The 21846-nt window shown below is 40.4% G+C and overlaps 1 protein-coding gene across 1 annotated transcript in view; it reads left to right on the forward strand.

Annotated features, from left to right (window-relative positions):
* The window catches only part of KDM1A (lysine demethylase 1A), a gene marked incomplete in the record, with an annotated part of 2315042 nt that overhangs the window by 1557811 nt on the left and 735385 nt on the right, over nt 1–21846 (forward strand).

Raw genomic sequence — 21846 nt, forward strand, 5'->3', positions numbered from 1 at the left:
TAGGGCGATTAGCTTATGGTCGGATCTGACCAACGAGGAGTTGACTTCAGGTGTGGAACACCAGTCACTCATGTTCGTAATGACTAGGTCTATGACACTGTTGCCCTTGGTGGGGGTGTGGATAAGTTGATCCAGGGCATTGGAATTTATGAATTCCAGAAAGCATTGAGCGAAGGAGTTGATACATGAGTTGTTTTCCCAGTTAATGGTGGGTAGTTGAAATCGCTCATTATTAGGGTGTTTGGTTGAACCCTAATATTTTCTAGTATATCAAGAAAAGAGGAGTGGAAATCCTGGGTCATGATGGGGATCTGTAACAAGCTACAATTTGGATTGCAGTTTTGCCCAGAGTTAGTTGCACTTTGATAACCTTGGATGCATTATGCTGAGCAACTAGCCTGGAGGTGTGGATATCCTTAATGAGTATGGACACACCTCTGCCTCTGGTGTTCCAGTCCAGGTTACGTGGCCGAAAAGTGTGGTATGAGTTATAGCCTGGTAGTGTAGGGGTGCTCTCTGGAGCCTTGAACCAGGTCTCAATCACTGTACAGATATTGATGTTCTCCACTTTAAAGGAGTGCCTTGAGTGAGTGCATTTTGAGATTTAGACTTCTAGCATTGAGTAGCATTACCCTCAGTTTTTGCTTGACTGTTCATGTTACGGTGGTGAATCTGTCATTTGATTCTTGTTTAAAAAAGCACTATAGTGATGGCAAGAGCCTTAGCCAGTATCCGGAATCCCAGGGACGACAGGTGCAGGCCATCTTTGGCAAAGCCTCATGGTCTGTCGACCATGTCGTCCCAGGCAGACAGATACTAGATCCCCTTAGAATGGCACCAGTAACTTAGCCAATTGTTAAAGTCAATCATTTTGTCCTTGTACTGCGGTATCATTCTGGGTGATGGCAGAATGCTACTCAGGGCTACAAGATCGGAGAGCTCTTCTATGTCTCTTTTCATGTAGTCCAGGGAGGTACATCTCAGGTCATTCACACCAACATAGACAATGACAGAGACATATTTGTACTTGTTGTGGAGTGACCCGAGTGCCTGGGTTATGTGGCGGATCCTGGCACCTGACAGGCAGCTGACAGTAACCTTCTCCTTGTTTAGCCTGGTGAGTGGGACATCAGTGTGCCTGACTATGTTTGTCCATAATATCTGAATAAGTGAGTGAGATTTTCATGACAGCATCAAGGAAACATGTTCATTCCTTTTGTGTTTTTGTTTCCTTAACTTTTAGATTTTTCTTGGCATATTGATTGATTTTTCTTAGTATATTTTATTTATTTATTTTCCATTTGTTTACCAGGTTAGTCCAACTGGATACAAGGTGATGGTTTTCAGCAGAGGCTCGGGGAGAAAAGCTCCAGATACATAGTAAACAATTATAAAAAATAATAAAAATAAATTATACAAACATAGCTATTTTGTACAAAGAGCATAGAAAATATAAAAGGAGTAAAATCAGAGTTTTACAATTGATGCAGCATACAGTGGTTAGAATATTAAGAAACAATTAAGATGATATGCCACAAATATACAATTGCTTGAACATAAATTCAAAAAGAAGTTTCCATAGACAAACAAGGTCATAAACTAGAAATCATAACTATATTGATATGATTTGTATTGCATTTATCTTGTTTTAATGATGCCATATGTGTATTTGTATGTGTCATATGTGCACAAATATTTATATTAATCTATGTATTTAAAGTATATTGACAAAGTACTGGGTCACATCAGAGGCTTGGGAGGTCATTATTAAACTGACAACTGTTGTAAAGTTTGGCATTGTGAATACCATAAGTTCAGGTTATGCTATAGGAGAATAACTATGTAAAGATAACCATGACAGCAGCCATAACGCATTATAAACTGAATGTTTTACTCTGCACATTAAGAAATGGATAGATTGGCCCAAACTCTGGACTGTGTGTGCTTTTTTTTTTCCTGGGGAAATGCTATTCAGAAGTGAAGAGACACATAAGGGAACAATTTTAGTGGCACACCAGGCTGTGATTTTTTTGATGTCTATTGTCATGCAAAGCTGAAGAAATAGTTGAATCTACCGAAGCTGGAAATGTGAGATTGTAGCCCACTGAATGAGGGGAGATGGGAGGAGAAACTTGGCCAGGAATTGAAACTTGCAAAACTGCTCCTTGTGAAAAGTTTTATTTATCTCAGTAAGTCGTTGACACTTTTGCAAGTTTCTTTCAGAGAATGTGTAGTACATCAATAGGAACAACATTTATAAAACTCAGCGCATACCAGTGAATGACACATGAGCTGCAGACTCTCAAACTTGGCTTTTTTTTTTCAGGTGGTCCATTCTAAGTGAATGGAAGTCTAGTCTGACAGCAAATGGTAGGGCTATTTGTTCTCACAGTCTGTGCATTGAGACATATTTAGCTTTCCAAAGGAATCACAATGTCTGCCCCCATGAGGGCAGACAAGAGTAAAAAAATAAATAAAATTAGGAATGAGTACTTATTTTGCTGCAGGCAGCTTTAGGAGGTGCAGTAAATTAAGGCAAGATAAAAAATATATATGTTTTTTTCACTGTTTGCCCATAGTGATCCTTTAAGTTACTGAGTCACCCAGATCTGACTTTGGAGCCAAAGCGTCAGTGCCAGCTTCAGGAGTTAGGGTCGACTCTGAAGCTGTCCGAGCCATCATTGCCTGTCGGGGGGGCCCACAGTATTAGATAGTTTGAGTCTGACTCCTTCCTCAAGGCAGGAATCTATGCGGATTCAGAGCTTTTCTGTGCAGGTACCTTCAGCACCATTTCAGCTGGCTGTTTCTCCTGGACCTTCTGCCTTTGAGTTGGTTGAGAGGGTTTTCTCTTTACCTAGAGACAGGACATCCCTTACCCTACTCCAGTCCTATCTGTATTCCTCCACTGAATTTAAGCTTTGAGTGTGTCATATCTTTGCCACCAGGACAAGCACCCCATACTAGACTGCCGACAGTCCTCATACAGGACTTTGCCACTTCTGCTACTTCACCAGACCACCTACTGATCAGGTCCTTAGGAAGAGGACTTGTAAAAGGACACCTACATTCCCCTCAGGAATCCATTACTGAAGGCATGAACTTCCATGAAGGGGAGGGGTCCCCCAGATCTCCACTTGGCATTTTCTTTGGAGAGTTTCTGAAACGCCTTAAACAGAGAAGTGGTTGGTGTTTTGAACCCCCTTCCCAGGAGGAGTCTGTTTCTGGAGGCTTTTGTGGTTGGTCCAGTTATGTCTTGGGTGGTCCCTCCAGCTTGTTAGTCGATTGCCCTTATCTCACACCGAGCATGGAAGGAGCCAGATACTACAAAGCTCACACTCATGAGACCTGGTAGGTTTTTAGTTCCACCCAAGGATAAAGCCCACTGAAGAAAGTGAGTCCCAGCAGATGCCATGGTGGTGGCAGCAGCCACTGAGGAACTTGCAGAACAGAGCTCATCTGTCCATCCTCCTAACAGGGAGTTTAAGGCCTTTAACAGGTTTGACAAGTGCATTTATGCCTTGCAGCCATTGCCTTTCAGTTGCTGAATTATCTGGCACACTTCACCAGGTTACAAATGGGTTTGACCAAAGAACTTTCCATATCTCTAAGGGTCCATGTCTATGGAGGACCAAAAAAAGTTTCTTTACAAGTGGCCACCCTGCAGTGTAATTCCAGTGCATCTGTGGAACTGATTTCCCATGCAGCCGAAGTTGTGTAGCGCTGCGAATTCAAGCATTGCAGTCATGAGGCATACCTGGAATGTGCCTGTGTGATTTTGCAAAGCCCTTCAAGATTTCATTCATCAGTGCTCTTTTTGATGAGTCATCCTTGTTTGGCCCAAACGTTCAGGAAAACCTCTGCTGAAGTGAGCAAGATGGAGAGATAGTGTCAGCCATTGGGATCAATTTTTCTATCCCTCAGAGGTCCTTTTTCCGGAATCAGTGAGGTGGTATAAAGATGTGGTTTTGCCAAGTCCCAAGGGCATTTGAAGGACTCACGACGAGATTTTTTTTATGGGCAGAAGGGGGAACTCTATAGAAGACGCTGCCCTCACTGCAGAGGTAGCCTGCAGTACCAAGGCTTCAGACATACTTTCTACAGTATGCCCTACCAGTACTCCTGAAGGTTGCCTGGCTGCTATACTGTGGAGACAGCTTATTTCTGCGTCCAGAAGCCTGGGCATCCATCACAAAAGACATTTGGGTGCAGAAGATCATATCCAAAGGATGTCCTTCCATTCACTGGTTGCAGTATTCCTTGCATCTGGGATTCCCTGCCCCGGGTAGCCCAACAGGCCATTATACAAAAGCTTACTGTTACTTTAAGGTATGCCGTAAGTCTCTCCTAGTGTAGGGCAGAAAGGTGACATCCAGATTTACCATCCTCAGAACTTTTGTGCCTCCAGTCCGAACACATCTCTCGATTGTTGTTCTGAACACCTATGTCCTGTTTGCTGGTTCAGAGCAGTTGTAGATAAGTGCCCCATTGAGGTTTTATTTTTTCTTGACTTTTGGTTGCTTCAAGGGTAAAGGCCAGTGCTGGAGACAGATTCCCTATAAAGACTGCTGTGAACAGTGTTTGTTTTGCCTAGGTGCCTCTCACGACCATACAACCTGTTCTCTTACCAAAGACACTGCATAGTAGGCTTTCTTCCCTTGGATTGTATCTGGAGAATCAGTGACTCGAGCTTCTTGCTTAAGGATACTATAGAAGGAACTTCCTGCCCCCAGGGGTTAGCCATTAATGAAGAAGTTGAGAACAAGACTGGAATCTTTCATGTTCCAGCCTCCACCAGATATTTCTCCCAAGGTGAGTGAGCACCCAGAGGTTTGCCCCACTTTGTTTGATTCCTCTGCCGTGACCAGGTTGGAGTCCAGTGCAGATCTGGCTTTCAACACTTCTGATGAGGCTTTGCAGACTTCCTTTTCTGAGGTTCAGGGGGAATCATGGTTGATTATTTCCGAAGGGACTGGGGTGTTCCAGATTTTAGATAAGGAAGAAGTCCTTACTACTGTTATTGAATGCCATCTTGGGTCATAGCCCTCTTAAGTTTTACAGGATAGATGTCCCATTAAAAAAGAAACAAAAAAATAGACATGGTTCTCCTACCCCTAGGGATCCTCAGAGTGAGTGGCAGGCCTTCACTTAGTTTGTTGCTTTGATGGCATTGAAACCTCCTCAGGGAGTCTCCATTCCAGCTTCCTATTAATCCTCTACTCTACTTAAGACAGCCCGGGGAACAAGATTCTTTTGAGGAGGAGTTAGCTTCTGATGAGGAATCTCTTGCTTACTCTTCCCATATTCCTTCCCTTTTGGACTATAGGGTCTGAGGAAGAAGAATCTTAACAGTCCTGATACTCCCTTCGAAGAAATTTCTTTTGGGGAAACAGTCTCCAGGATGATGGATTTTTCTAACATGGGATTGTGCTCCGGTCTGAATCTATAAGAGGTACTATGATTTACTACATATGGAATCTCTGAAACCTTCTGCTGTTCCTCCTGTTTGGATGCTTTGTTGGATGCATTTTCAAATGCCTTTAAAGCTCCTGATTCTCTGCCCCCAAGAAACCTGATAGGTTTTTTAGAAGGTGCCTGAGGACTGTAACTTTTTGTACAAATGTCCTACTGCTGATCCCTCAGTGCTGTCTTTAGCCTCTGACAAGCCCTCTCAATTGCTTCCTTCACCCAAGTTACTGCCTTCTGATAAAGACAGCAGAACCATGGAAAGACTAGGTAAGAAGGTTTACTCCTTGTCTACCTTTGCTTTTAGGGCCATACATTATCAGACCCATATGTCCAGGTATGTGTTAGCTGTCCTTTCTTAGGCTGGTCAAGTTATTTCAGATCCCCCAGACTCTGAAGATAAATAGTCTGCTCTTTCCCTGTTGGAGACTTTCTCACAGGTGGTTAATCATTCCATCAAGTGTAGTTATGATGCAGCAGATGCCCCTTCTAGGGCTGCTGCTTTTGGGTCATTGATGAGGTATTCTTGGCTGTGGCTAAGCCCATTGCCTGATTTGATAGATGCCCCTCCTTCTAATAAACACTTGTCTGGGGAAGCTGCTGCTGGTTTAAGTCCCTTCAGGATAAGGGGAAGGCCTTACAGGAAGTCAAACATGTGTTTGTCTCTCCTGTTCCTAAATTTCAGAGAAACTACCTCAATAAACCAGCCTTTGTTTGCGGGCACTCTCATCCTCCTACTAAAGGGAAAAAAAGTGGCAAGCTGGCTCCTCCTGCTAAGGCTACTCTGAATGCAGGGACTCTGAAGTCTGTCTTTCTAGACAAAGAAAAAGTTTCTGAAGTCTGCCCCTTTGTTCTCACACAGCCAGTAGCCACAGTGACCATGGGCGCTTCCCAAATTGGGAGGGGGCATTTCTTGGGAATGACAATCTAAGGTACATGGTCCCCAGATGAGGCCAATTTGCACATCAGTGCCCTGGAAATGAGAGCAGTTCTAGCTTTGCAGACTTTTCAAGATGTTCTTCCCTCAGGAATGATTGTGATGCTAACAGACAGCATGTCTGTAGTCTGACACATCAGACGGGGGACCAGATCTTACTCATTGTGTCGACAGGCAGTGGGTGTGGCAGCGGGCAATGTGCCAGTCATTTTTTATGGCAATGCACATACTGAGGAAAACCAATGTGCTTGCAGAGAAACTAAGCAGGTCCAGTTTGATGCCTCACAAGTGGTCTCTCAGAGTTCCAGAAACTATTTTCCATCAATAGGGCCAGCCATGCTGTGATGGGGCAGTCACCGAGAGGAGTTGCTCTAATTCACTATTGGCCCTCTGGTCTCATTTATACTTGCAGTCCATTACCCATACTCCCAAAATTTCTATGGAAACATCCCAGTTGAAGAGCAGAGTCATCCTCATTGCACCTTTTTGGCCTGTTCAAGTTTGGTTCGCCTTCCTATGACGTCATCTTCTGTATCCACCTTGGATACTAGACCCATGTCCAAGCATTCTCTTTAATCTGGCAAGGATGAAACACCTGGACTTCAATGGCCTCAAGTTGATTGCATGGTTCTTTAGTTTCTGTGATGACTAGACAGTCCAGGCTATCCTCCCCAGTCTGACGTATTCTTTTATCTTCTCAGAAAGTTTTGCTAGGAAAATTTACAAAAGTAAATGGAAAAGATTTTTTGGGTCCTTCTGAGAGACTTGGATCCCTCCAGTCTCAGTTCTTGATTTTCTGGAAACTGTTTTTAACAGATGGAGTTATTATTCTTTTACGGTTTGATTGGCAGTCATTTTTAATTTTCACTCTGGTAAGAATCACTTCTCTTTGGCTTCTTTGAAGTTGTCCACGGCTTTTCTTAAGGGTACCTTTATACTCAGGCCCCCGTTTAGACCCTACTACTCCTTGGGATTTGATTATTTTATTGCAAGCTCTACCCCAACGTCCATTTAAACTTTTGGCTAAGATAGACCTCGAGTTCTTGTCCTGGAAAATAATTTTTCTAGTCACTATCACTTCTGCTAGACTAGTATCTGAACTCCAGGCCCTCTCCGCAAGATCTGCTAACTTGACCATCCATAAAGATAGGGTTTCCTTATGCATGAACCCAGCCTTTTTACCTAGGGTGGCTTCTGTCACCAGTCTACCTGTGTTCTTTCCAAATTTCTCAAATAAAGGCGACTGCATGCGTCATCTTTTGGACATTGTACCAGCAGCTTAGATTTTATCTGCACAAAACTCGAGGTCTCAGGAAAACTGACCAATGGTATGTTTTACCCAGTTTGTTCTTGGAGTGACCCTAGCTAAATGGTTGACTAATTGTATATCCCTTGTTTATCAGGAGGAGGACTGTACCCCCCCCCGCCCATCAAAAGCACATTCCACGAGGTCCATAGCCACTTCAACTGTATTTTTGTCAAGGGTGTCTATAGATGACATTTGTGCAGTTGCTACTCAGTCCAGTGCTTATATTTTTTATTGCTCATTACAAAGTTAGACATACTTTCCGGGAATAGGGCAGCATTTAGCTCTGCTGTACTCTGGAATAACCTTGTGTGAGGACCACCCAAGGTTCATCTAAATGGGCAGTCTGTCCCACTAGGTAAAGAATGAATGAAAATGACAACATCAAATACAAAGGTTATGTACTCACCATAATGATATGTCTCTGTTGTCCATTTTCATTCTTCCTCAACTTCCCACACTCCATCCCCCTTCCCTGTCTTCCTAGTGAGACCTAAGGGATGTCCATTTGGGAAGCAGCTTTGTTCCCTGTATGAGCGTCAGCCTTTCTGTATGCCTCTGTCTTGCCTTTTCACAATGATGTGATGTCATGCATTTGTTAGTGTGGGGCTAGCAAACTCTATCTAAGGTATGCCAGGATGGTAGGGTATTATTGGTAAAGGGAGGAGCTTGAGAGCTGGATCCGTGAGTCTAGTAAAAGCAGCCGAGCCAGATCCAAGCTCTGATCTAAGACCCATCGGTTGAGGAAGAATGAAAATGGACAAAAAAGTTGCATCATTATGGTGAGTACATAACTTTTGGTTACTATCGTAGTAGATGTTTGAATGATCATTGCTGCTGTAGCCCCTCCCTCCCACCGTCCCCTTAGTTTTGTACATTTTTTATTGTCAAGGTGAGGATCTTTGTGTTGATTTTTCTATCATTCACTTTTTCAGGGCTTTAGCCTCTTGCTCTCACTCCCATTGGTATGAAAGCTTTGAAGGCCTTTGCACACAGTGCACTCCTCCAGCCCAGCTTGAACTGAAATGGCTTGGACATGTGGAAGGTACCCTTAAGTTTTGGAAGCTAGACAACTGTTGCATCTTTAGCAAGATATAAACCATATAGCCAAGGCTACTTCAGCATTGATCATTTAAACATCTATTCTTCTGGTAAGTTTACTTGTCCAACTATACTTTTCTGGTGTCTGTCCCAATTTTACATCTGTGCATTTGAGCTTGCTGGGCACTTTATCAACAACTGTTGTTGACACTTAGATGAACTCAGTCAGGCTGGTTACAAGAACTCCACACCTTCCGATCCTGCTGAGGGTATGTAAATTTTTCCATAATGTCCATTACTAAGCCCTCTTCCCCCAACAGTGACACTCGGATCTTTTTATCTGCCACTTTGAGGTCCATTTTCTTTCTTCCAGTATCACATCTCAACACCTGAATTCACTGGCTTCTTCAGAGCCATTCCTCGAGTTCCAGTGCCCAACCCTCACAGTGGCCAGTATCAGACTTCAAGGTTAGTCAGACTAGAGCTCTGCGGATTAGGTAACGTACTATCACTTGTGCATTATTAGAATTGTGCCACTGTCACATCTGTCTTACCAATTCAAGGAAGGTGCAAGAAAGAGAGTACATTCTCTCAGGTCATCCTCCGTTCTCCCATCTCTTGAGCCCCTCTGAGGTAGTGGTATGCAATTTTATTCATACTGTGTCATTTATAAGCTAGCCTTTCTACCCAGATATGAATACTTTCTGGCATGTACACGTTAGCCTGTTATGACTAGCCATTAATTCCTTCAGTTTCCTGTCTTACATTATCTTGACTAGAGAAAAATGTACATATGTAGGATTTCCCCTTCCAATATGGTGAGGGGTTCCTTTTGTCTAATTTTTGTAGTTCAGACCATGTCAGATGCAAGTTGATGGGACATGTCTCGTGCCCCCCCCCCCATGTCAGCAAATGAGTATGGGAACTTTTCCATAGTGGCACTTTTTGAATTTCATTTACCACTTGGGTCTCCTTTCTTGTGTGCGTCCAGCATAAGTAAGTAAACCTTTACTCTTTCTTCAAATCATTATGGAGTCCGGTGTTGAATCTGGTCTCTCCTTGTAACCTTTGTCGACTCCTCTAAGTAATCTGTTACTACTTTCCCACATCTTTCTTGTATCTACCGTTTTTTTAATCTTCATTACTCCCTGCTTATTTCTTGTGATGTACAACTTTCTTAGTTTTCATTGGTGCATGATTTGGTGCTGTTAGGATGCGTCTCAAAGCTTTCAATTAATAAACTAGCCTACTCAAATAGAATTTCTATCCAGTCTAGCCCGGCTATTGTGTCTTGAAATAATTTGTAAACTCTGACAGAGTTCCTACTAATGAATTAACATCTGCTATACCAGATATTCTCATAAACATATTCAGAAATCTTTCCTAGTTCCATTTCACAGTTTAACCTTTCTAGGGTGTCTTAGACACCGCTCTCAGGATGACATGCTTTTCCCCAGAGAAGGTTTCATCTCAACATCTACATTTATTAACTAGTCTCCGTGATCCATGCCCACAGCAAAAGTGTTCCTCAAAATTCTAGGGTCACATTCGGTCAACTAATACCGTGGTCCATTAAGAAAAACTTCACATGAAGATGACTTAATGGCTCCTCAGGTTCTGTTTGTACACAGCACCAGCATCCTCTCTCATTTGTAGTTCCATTTCTAAAATGTATTAAAAAGGAACTTTGGGCAAATCAAATTCAGTTAAATGAATGTCTCCATTTATCCTCCATTCCAAAAATAAATGCCTCAGCTTTGCTTGGGAAGCATTTTCTAAAAGTATCAGGGTTCAGAGGACTTGGAATCCTCACTTCAGGGGAAAAAATCACATCAATGTCAAAGAGATAATGTCCCTGATAAAACACTGGAGTGCTGGACCACATTTGGCTAATACAGGCAACACCACAGTGATTTGGCACATTAAACAAGGTAGACCAGATCTTACCCCCCTGTGCAAACTAGCCATGATTGCCCAGGATTTGGCAACTCAGCACAGTCTCACCCTTCAGGCAACTTGCATTCCAAGAGAGCAGAGCACTGTTGCAGACACCCTGAGCAGATCCAGGACAGGTATTCATGAGTGGATGTTACACCCAGAGGTCATCTTGCTGGTAGTCTACTTTTGAGGAGCTCCCCAAGTAGATCTGTTTTCCACCATTCACAACAGACAGCTGCAGAACTTCTGTGCCCGGACTCCTTGCAGACAGAAAAAAATTAAGTATTTTCCTAAAGATTAAGGACACTAGCAGTCTTCCTGGTGTCTCCCATTTGCACTGGACAACATTGGTTCTCCCTTCTCATGTACCTGGTTGGGGCAAATACCAAAAGTTTCCTGCCAAAGTGGACCTTCTTACACAAGAATCTCTCATTCGCCTAAACGTTTTGAACCTACATATGACTTTTAGGATTATAATCTTTTGATCCCATTTAGACATCTCTTTTCAGAGGACATGCAGCAGGTATTAAAGAACACTAGAATATATGCTACTAGAAAGTCATATTTTTGTTAAATTGAAGAGATTTTCTAGTTGGTACCAAATCGATGAGGAGGAACCAGCCCAAGCTGGGGCTCCAAGGGTAGACCACTACTTGTATAAAAATTGCTCGAATCTGGCCTGTCATACTTTTCTATCAAAATTTTATCTTCTGACCATTTCTTCTTGTCTGCCATTAGATCCCCACTTTCTTCTTTTTTCTAGGTCAAACAGTTTTTGAAAGGGGTATTGCATCTTAGACCCCCTAGAAAACAGTTGTGTCGTCCTTGGAATTTTGTTAGTTTTGGAGGAGCTTGCCTTACCCCCTTTTGAGTCTGCATTCAGCTGTTCCCTAACGTTCCTTACTTGGAAGACTGCTTTACAACCATTTTTGTTTGTAATAATGATAGAGTGACTCTTGGACACAAATGAAGGAATAGTTCTAAAGTTTTCAGAATTTACTTTCGATGAGTCTGTTAAATTATCTGTTTTCTTTACCAGCCTAAAAACAGAGGGAAAAAAAATCCTACATTCACCAGCCTAAGAACGGAGGGAAAAAAATCCTACTTTCACCAGTTGTCCACATACAGCTCTGATGCTACCTGGATAAGAGAAAAGGCACCTTCAGGAAGTAAAACGCCACTCCACTAGAGTAATGGATGGCTACTTCTGGAGCCTTTTGAAAAGGGGTGGACTGCAGAGCTGCCTTAGAGGCAACAAATTGGTGATCTGTGCACTCATTCACTAAACATTCCTCGAGTTGTTTCCCAGGTCCCGAACAGGATTTGTCAGATCTATTTTACAGGGACTTCTGCAGGCTGGTCCTGCTTCCTTCACCTTCTCTGTAAGCTTTGGCAGTCATCCCATAGCTTTATGCCCCAGCAACAATGATCTAATGCTAAACATAGTGCAGTTGTGTAAGCAAAAATGTTCTTCATATTGATAACTGCTACAGTAGCTTAAGATGTATGGATTATATCCTGCATAGGATGTGACAGTCAGACAGCTTCCAAAGCGTCAGAGCATCTTCCACGTGCTTAAGCAGTCAGCTCAAACTGAGAAACTGAAAAGACTTGGGATACAAGATGGCCGCTGTCCTGTAGGGAGTGCTGAAACTCAGGAGAGCATCACTTAAAAATTTATCTGCTTATTTTACATGTAAGACTTAATAATTTTCTCATCAAAAATACGGATTAATTACTCCTACGCTTCGTTTCACATACTGGAAGGAAAGAAAATCTGAAAACTCTTACCTTTAAGGTTGGATTTCTGCTGATTAGTTGTGCATCCGGTGACCACATGTAAATCCAGCACAGTGTGGGGCTAGGCCAAAGAACCTGAAATTAAATCAGAAAAAGAACTCTGCTAACTTTCTGCTTGCTACAGTCAACAATTAAAATGCCACTAGCATCAGAAGATATGGAAAGCCAAAGTACAAAAACTAAATTTACAGCTATTAACTCTCCAGAGAAAGACTCTACTTCCACTTCTAAAAGAGCCAGATTCCAGAAGGCTTTGGGTACTAATAAAAATGCTAATATAGCTAAAGGTAAAACAGAAAGCTCTAACCTTGATGACCTAAAAGTTGCACTTCAACCATTGCAAGATGCTATACTAAATCTTACTGATCAGACAAAGGCTATTGGTTCATCTACAGACAAGATATTAACAAGGTTAGACAAGATTGAATCCAAAATAATGGACCAGGACATCAAAATAGATACCATGCAGGATGAGATGAAATTAAATAAAAAATCAGTTCAGGAACTGCATACAAAAATACTGGATCTCGAAGCTAGGTCCAGAAGAAACAATCTAATCATAAGAGGTATCCACGAAAGCGTTGAACATAACAAACTAACAGAGGTGCTAACATCCATATTCAAACTTTTACTTGATGATGAGCAAGAAGTTAAACAGATCACAATAGAACGAGCACACAGAGCTTAAAGAGCTCCCTCGGTGGCAACCAACCCTAGAATTGTATATGCTAAAATTCTGAATTTCTACCATGTGAACAAGCTGTTAGCTGCAGCTAAACTCAAAAAAACAATAACGTGGCAAGGAATGAAAATATCCATATCGCAAGACCTACCCCAACAAATCAAGTTGGCAAGACAACAATTAGCCCCATACTGTGCCTACCTTATTGACAGTAACATAAGATTTCAAATGAAATACCCCAGCTCTCTATCATTCACAACCCAAGAACAGAAATACACAATCAGCAATAAAGAAGATGCTGCAACTCTATTCACTAAACTTTTCAGAACCAACCCTGGTAGGGAAACGAAATAATCGGATTCTATCAGCTTCGCGCTTCTACAAACTTGAATAAGCAGCAATAAAAAGCTATATCTCTAAGTTCCTTTAGTCCCAGAAAAGATCACTTACCTTAGCGTAATACCTCACCTTGGAAGTAACAGATCGGAGATGGGCCTGTCCATTTCAGACTTGCCTTCAGTATTTGGTTTCCTGGCCCTTGCTTCTCGTAGCACCCTGAAGCCTTAAACACCAAGCGCTGCCTCGTGGACATGAGGATCCAACCTTGCCAACTGTAACTACATTTCCCAGCAGACACCCAAACCTAACGTGACCTCAGCGTGCCTGCTAACTTCCCAAGATGCAATGCAACCTTAAAGCGACAGGATGGGCTAATGAAACCTCTTCTTAAATGAATTGAGTTACTCTTACATACATGGAAGCGTTAACTCAACGGAATTGTAAGGAAAGCTCTCGCAGTGATGCTCGACCTATCTACATGTCGCTGGACTTGAGAAAAGTGGTGATTCGAAAGGTACTGTCAACCGTTTTTTCTTAAGAAGGGCTTTCTCAGTTAATCAGCATCATAGGATTATCCAGTGCGTTAAGGTTCAGAATGAATAACCGCAGTTTGCATGCTACGTTGCCCTGATCATGGCAGATGAGTGGCACTTGGTTCCTTTGACTGATCACTGTACTGAACTTTTTGTCTTTGTTTACAGGTACCCTTGCTCTGTTTATTTTTTGGAATTTGTTGGTCACACGCTAAGGGCCAAATTTTTAATTATAGGTTTTAATGTACAACGATCAGGGTTGGTCTGCTGGGAGAAAATGTGTGCTGCACTTTGAGAAAGCAGTTGGGATGGAGGCTTAGCGGCTCTCTTGGGGCTGCTATCGTTCAACGCCATTCCCTGCTGTGAGGATCCACTGATGGTTTTTGATAGTCTCTCTGTCTAATTTGCCACAAGAATGGACACATTATTTGGTTGAGCTTTCTGTGCAAATGTGCCAATACATCTCTCTTTCCATATGTGTTAACAGATATTACTAATGTATTACTGGTGGGTCGGTGGGCTGGCAGGTGGGACGGGGACATCTTTGTGGATAGGCGCAGTATCACTCTGCATTTATCTACATTTATCCGGATAGATAGATGGTCTGAAACTAAAGTATGGTTTTATTTTAACAGCAAATAAGTGATGTATGCATTTCAAAAAATGGAGATGTGGTTTAAGCCTCATTTACATGGTATACTTGTGTAAGTTGTTGGCCCACCCGGTCATAGCGTTTTGATCATTTACACCATGGGAAGTGCACTGAGAGTGTCTTAATGCTTAGGTGGTCACTCTACTTCAAGGATAAGATTCATGCATACTCTGCAAGGTTTGATTTTATCCTACGTGACAGCAAGAACTTGCCTGTCGCTTGAAGGAGACCTAACTATCAATAGCTACGGTGTTAAAACATATGTGGTCATTCTAGCCTAATGGTTTAGTCATTGCATATTATACAAGATCTAATTTTTCTTTTATACAACAACAAAACCTTGACTTCTGCTCAAAAGGGCGATGCTACTATAGATAGGCACGACCCATAGTTTAAACGGGAAGTTATATAACTGGTCATAAATATGACTATATCCTATCCATATATACTTTTTAATTAAAACACTTGAGATGAAAAACAGTAGGACCATTTTGCCTTCTCCAATATGGAGTTGTAGGGTATAACTGAACAAAGTATTTCTCTAATTTAAGAAGGCACTGTTATGTTCGCAACTATTTGGCCAAAAGATATATTACAACTGTGTTTGGTTTTTGCAAATGTGGTTCCTTACAATACCCTAAAGGCCACAGACCCTAGGTGCTTGATATACTATTCGGCCTAACTGCTTAAGGAAGTTAAAATGTAGTATATACTAACTTGTATTATTCTCTTAGGTAGCTGATAACCAGATAGGGATACTGGAATCTTCACCCCCTTAGGAGAGTCCCTGACGCCTACAGCAGACATATTATATTCATACGGTCTGCAAAGATCAACTACAAACTAACCTCACTCATACCTCCACTACTTAGTGGATGGGATCAGGATGTTACACCTCGAAGGGAAAACATATACTTTGGTGATAGTCCAAGGCACTAACTCAGACACTCACGGTTCTTATATGATTACCTTCCTTGGGGATTTATAGGGGGATGGACCGGTCGACAAGAGTAGAAGCATACAGCGGTTTGGTTATATTCAAGTAATTCTCATGATATGAGTAAGAATGTGGTTCATCTAATTGCCCTTACACTTCAATGACGTTCCAGGATTCGTAAGGCGTTAGGTTACATTGTCTAATTACTCACAACTTAAAAGGTAGGGAATATAATGGGCAACTTACGCCACAAGAGTAACTACACAGGGTTGAGTAAGCACCCTCTATAAGGTGGAGGTAACATTGTTACCCACCAGCAATTCCTTAAATATGACTAATACTCAAACAACCATACAGGATAAAAACTAACTCTCTATCGTCAATGTCTTCCAGATCAAGAGAGGGCTTGGGAAGGGAAATAGTAGGACACCCTTTTTAGGGCTCGTTTTTGAGATCTGGTATTTCCTATAACACCATTTAACTCAATGATTAGATTAGCGATCCACCCAAAGACTGGGACTAAACTTCCTTGAGATATAAGAATATTCTATGACTACTACACACTAAAAGGAATAAAGAAGTAAATTGGAATAGAGGTCTACAGTGGCATACACTTTACATAGACCTATGTTGACAGGATTGATTTGTTCAAAAGCACCTTCCTCTTGGGGAAATAAAACTTGAGTTATTACTAACAGGTTTCTGAACATGTTAAATAAATCTGTGAAGTCTTACTAACCATTATAAACAAATATTTGTAATGTCTTTTTTTCACTTAAGATTTGCTCTGAATGAGTTAGTCAGTATTGTAACTCGAGACAGCTTAGCTCTCTAGCCGTTGTATAATTGAGGTCTGTAATCTGGGATACATATTTCTTATACTGTACTTGTGTTTTATCTTAGTAGTTAGAAAGATTTTGTTTCAACTGACTGCAACTCGTTCAAATAGTATATGTATTCCAGCCTCTTCCAGGTTGAAGGAGAAAGTGGTTATGCACTGGAGGAATGCTAGAGGAGTCGCCCATCTGTTGCTAAATGATATATTGTACTTTTTTATGCCCTCTGTGTTAAACTTTTATACCCCAGAAAGGATTAATCTCTACTGTTACCTACAAATGTTAGGAATGTTATGTGGAAGATAGCCTCGTGGAATGTCAAAGGCTTACAATCTGATAAAAGAAAATTAATCCTTCATCTGTTGTTCAAAACCAATTTAGAATGCATTTTGTTACAGGAAACACACTTGTTAAAAGAACAATGGAACACCATAAATAAAAAATGGATTAAGGAAATTATAGCGACGGGGAATAGAACTAATAAAGTGGGGGTAGTTATTATTATTAAAAGCTCCTTCAATCACACTATCTTAAAACAAGACTCTGACCCTGAGGGTAGATGGTGTTACTTTGTAACTAAAATAGACAACTTGGATAAACCTATTTTGATCTTAAACTTATATGCCCCTTGTACGTTCCAACATAAATTCATAATGAACTTATACAACTTCCCAGGACACTACTTTATAGTAGGGGGAGATTGGAATTCTATCCAGGATCCAATTCTGGACAGGTCTAATAATCTGTCCTCAATTAACTCACAGGCCTCCTCCGCTATTTCAGAATTTAAAAATGACTTTAATCTATTTGACCCCTACCGTATTAATCCCGACAACCTGAATAATAAAGGTTATACCTTTTTCTCACAGTGTCATAAGTCCTGGTCCAGGCTGGACTTTTTTCTAATCTCAGACATATTTCGAAAATTTACAACTACTGTCTGCACCGAACCGAGATCAATTTCTGATCACTCAAAGATTACATTAACTATCGATTGGTCCCACTCTACCCCCCCCCCCAAATTTGTTGAGATGCTGGAAACTTAACCCTAATCTACTAGGAAAGCCCGATATTCAGAAAGAAATTAATACCTTATTAGACCAATGTATACTTGCCATTAAAGACACCAACACTCCGTTTGATATATCATGGGCTACCACTAAGGTTTTGATCAGAGGATTATTAATCAATAAATCCGCCTGTTATAGGAATAATCACATCTCTAAAGAAAGGAGTATGCAGGAAGAATTAAAATCTCTAGAAACACGAATTCAACAAAACTACTCATCGGAATTAGAGAAAGAGATTAACCAACTACAGTTAAAATTAGTATCCCTACAGGCTGAAAACCTATCATTCTTCGAAATCAAAACCTTGGCTAACTATTCACACTGGGCTCAGCTGCCTTCTAGGTTTTTGGCGAGATCAGCATAGTAACACTCCCCCTATTTCAAAAATTAAGGTCCATCAAAATTATATATGTAACACACAAGACATAATAAAAATATTTGAAGAAATATATGAAGAAGTATACAATCCCATCCCTAGTACTATAGACGAGCATGAACTAAACATATTCCTTGACAAACTAACAATACCAAATATAGATGAACATCATCAATCTTTATTAGCGGCTGATATCACTCAAAGGGATACTATGTCAGCGATCGATAACCTTAAAAATAATAAAGCACCAGGACCAGATGGTTTCACAGTGGAATTTTATAAAGCCTTTAGTCATAAACTAACAACCATTCTCTGTCACCTTTTTAACTTCATTATTCAGAAGGATGTTTGCGACCCTCACCTAAACGCATCCCGAACTATTCTAATTCCCAAACCAAATAAAGACAATACCAATCCTAATAACTATAGACCCATCTCTATCATTAATATAGACATTAAAATTTTGGCAGCAATTTTAGCAAGTAGGTTGAAATCTGTGATTAATAAAATCATCTCTCCTGAACAATCAGGGTTTATAAACCAGAGACAAACTTTCGACCAGACTCTTACCCTAAATGCTATGACCTCTTTATCATTGATTAAACATACTCCTATCTACGCCCTTGCTATTGATGCATCCAAAGCATTCGACAGAATAAACAAGAAATTCTTGATCTCGGTTCTACAAAGATTTAAATTCCCTGCACAGTTTATACACATTCTTAACACCCTTTATAAAAATGCATATACTACTTTACAAATAAACAAGCATAGCTCAAAGAGGATAGTGATTAATAATGGTATCAGGCAGGGATGCCCTTTATCACCACTTTTATTTAACCTTTATATAGAACCTCTGCTTTTACTAATTAAACAGAGAACATTCCATTATATTCCAAGATTATTTAATACCAAAATACCTCTATCAGCATACGCGGACGATTTGAATATTTACTACTCCCTTCCCAACTCTGATATTAACAAAATTAATAATGCTTTACAAACTTTCTCCAAATTCTCGAATTATCAGGTGAATATAGATAAGACAACGATCTTCCCAATTAACATTTACTCGCAATTACCTAGTGAAAGATCTTTACCTAATATAAAAGTCAATGACCATCTCCAATACCTAGGAATATCCTTCAAAACAGATGGAAATATACAGCACCAAGAGGGCTTATCTAGATGTTGGAGCTTGATACAAAAAGACCTGGAAAGATGGACTCAACTAAAACTCCCGGTTCTCTCGAGAGTAGCCATTATCAAAATGAATATTCTACCGAGACTACTGTATGTTCTAAATGCTACCAACACCCTGATACATAGTAAAGTCTTTAATAATATACACTCATCTCTCTTGAAATTTATATGGCACCCAAGACCCATCAGGATAAGCTATCAAAAACTTGTTTACCTTAAAGATAAAGGAGGTCTAGGTCTTCCAGATTTTAGACTAATGTATGAAATAAATAGAAGCAGTAGAATAATTAATGTTGCGACTTTCAGAGAAGAATTAAATACCTGGTGTCCATCTTGGGTCAAGCTTTATCACAATTATATCAAAACTCTTTCCATTAATCCTATGGCCCTTCCATTCTTAGACATCTCTGCCAAAAGAAAGTACAAAATTCAAAATGATTTATGGTCCCAAATCAGATGTACACAAAACCTGTTTAAATCCCTAAATCTACATTTCACTTTTCACCTTCTCCAACCTTTACACCTTAATCCTAACATTAAACTAAATGAGAATTTGATCAATTTGAATACATTCCCACTGATCAAAAGTAAAACTGTTCTGGACTTCTTCTCACTTAAGTTGGAGGATATTTTTTCCATCAGAAATAAATTTAAGCTTCCGATCAAGTACACCGTCATGATTAGGCAACTAAAGGACAGTTGCAGCAAGTTCTGGAGGGATATTGATATTCCTGAATCCCAAATAGAGTTGTGTAAGGTATTATGGAATCTACTAACTTGTAAAAAAAAAATGGTCTCTCACACTTATAAATTAATCTCTGCAATCAGATGCTCGAAAGAAGCTATCCATTCTGATTTTTGGATAAAACAAGACCCCTCGATTTCCTCTAAGTCCATTGCCCAAGCCATTCGAAAATTTTCCAAAGCTATTCCTCTGCTAAAGTTGAGGTATACCCAACTTATGATAGTTAATAACGCATACTACACCCCAGCTTTACTAAACAAGATGTACAGTGAAGTCCCACCTTTTTGCCAATTCTGTCCTATGATGGAAGCAGATATCATTCACATCTTTTGGAGCTGCAAATGCTCATATAGGCTTTGGTGTGCCCTCAGAGTCAAACTAGAAAAAATGGGCTATGAAAAATCTACGCTCTCTTGGCAATTCGCCCTCCTTCATATACCCCCGGTAGGCAAGGACATTAAGAATATACATTTTCTAATAACGTCTTTTATGCTGATAAAATACTATATCACCCTAAATTGGAAGGATAGATCGGCTCTTTCGTGGGAAGGACTCAAACAGATAGCTGGGAAGCATATTGCTGCTCACAAATATTTGTGGTATTCCATGAGGCTAAATCCTACACAGAGGGTTACATGGAAAATGGTGTATGAGTTTATACTAACATAAATACACAGCACTTAAACCTCCTTATTAGGTGCTCTGCATAGATGGGCTTTGTATATAGTTAGTTTATTGTAGAGAAATTTCTGTTTGTACATATTATTTTGTCTTGTTGGATATGATTTGTTATGATATGATTAAAAGTCAATAAAAAGAAAATTAAAAAAAAAAAGAAACTGAAAAGACAGGTTTGGGCACTAAGCCCTTCAGAGCATTCCTGCCGCTGAAGTGTGTGCTCCACAACAGTCTTCAGAGGACTGATGTTTGCACTGTTATATTGCTGGTAATATAAGTTCCCTTTGGACAAAAATCCTCCCCATATTATTTTTAATGGTTAAATTTACTTTGCTGTGTGAAAATAGTTTTTAAGCTAGGAGCATGTATTTTTTGGCTGTTATATGAGTTTGCTGTGCTTTTAAACAGGATCACACTTTTATGTTTAGCAGTTTAAAAGTTGATTTAAATATTCTAAAACCATTTTTCTGTGAAAATACTGTTTTAATTACATTTTGGGGCTTATAAAGACTATTAGAAATCTTTTTACTGTTTATATTGGAAAAAGTGATTTTAAAAAATGTTATGCCAGCTTGTGCTGCCTAGTTTTCCCAGGAAAGATGCACTATTTCTGTCTTGACCATGAAGCAAACTACTAGTCCCCACATCAGCCCTCCTCCTGGCCACAAAAAGAAAGACACCTAAGCAGCCCTTGCCACCATAGCATGCTGGCAGTTTGCCTCAACTGCAGGTGAGTGACTTTGCTGTAACCAGAGCTGGTTACTCAGATCACTCAAAATCTTCCCTGATTTCTCTGGTGTTTTTCATTTAGCCACTATGGACCGGGGATTTGCCACATCCTCTGTGGTTGTTGGGGTCCCCTTAGTGAGCAGAGGAGACCCAGTTTTGATGGTATTGGAAGAAAATGCATGGAAGATGACCCTGCTTAACGAATGTGCCCCATCCCTCAGGAAGCTGTTACTGCATCAAAAATCCTGTTTAACGTAATTTTCCTGTCAAAAAGAAACAGAAAACCCAAGGATGTATCTTCTCCTCCTCCTCCTGAAATTTCTTTGGATAGGAGTAGTTTACTGGGTCCGACTCTGAGTTTAAATCACGTTATTGATCCTTGTAAAATAGTTTCAGTTTAAAAGCTGTGGGATTCTTCTTTTCCTGAAGAGATTTAAGATTCTGAATCTGAACAAAAGCTGCAGTGATGAATACATTTTCTTCCGTCAGCTTTCTAATTCAGAATCTGAGGAGAGTTAATGTTCTGCTCCTTCCTGTGGGGGGTTCTCTTTCTGTGAAGGCTATTGCTATAATGTTCCAGT

The sequence above is a fragment of the Protopterus annectens genome, chromosome 1.part2 (assembly GCF_019279795.1).
Source record: "Protopterus annectens isolate FY-2018-M chromosome 1.part2, PAN1.0, whole genome shotgun sequence".
In the NCBI taxonomy this organism is placed as follows: domain Eukaryota; kingdom Metazoa; phylum Chordata; order Ceratodontiformes; family Protopteridae; genus Protopterus; species Protopterus annectens.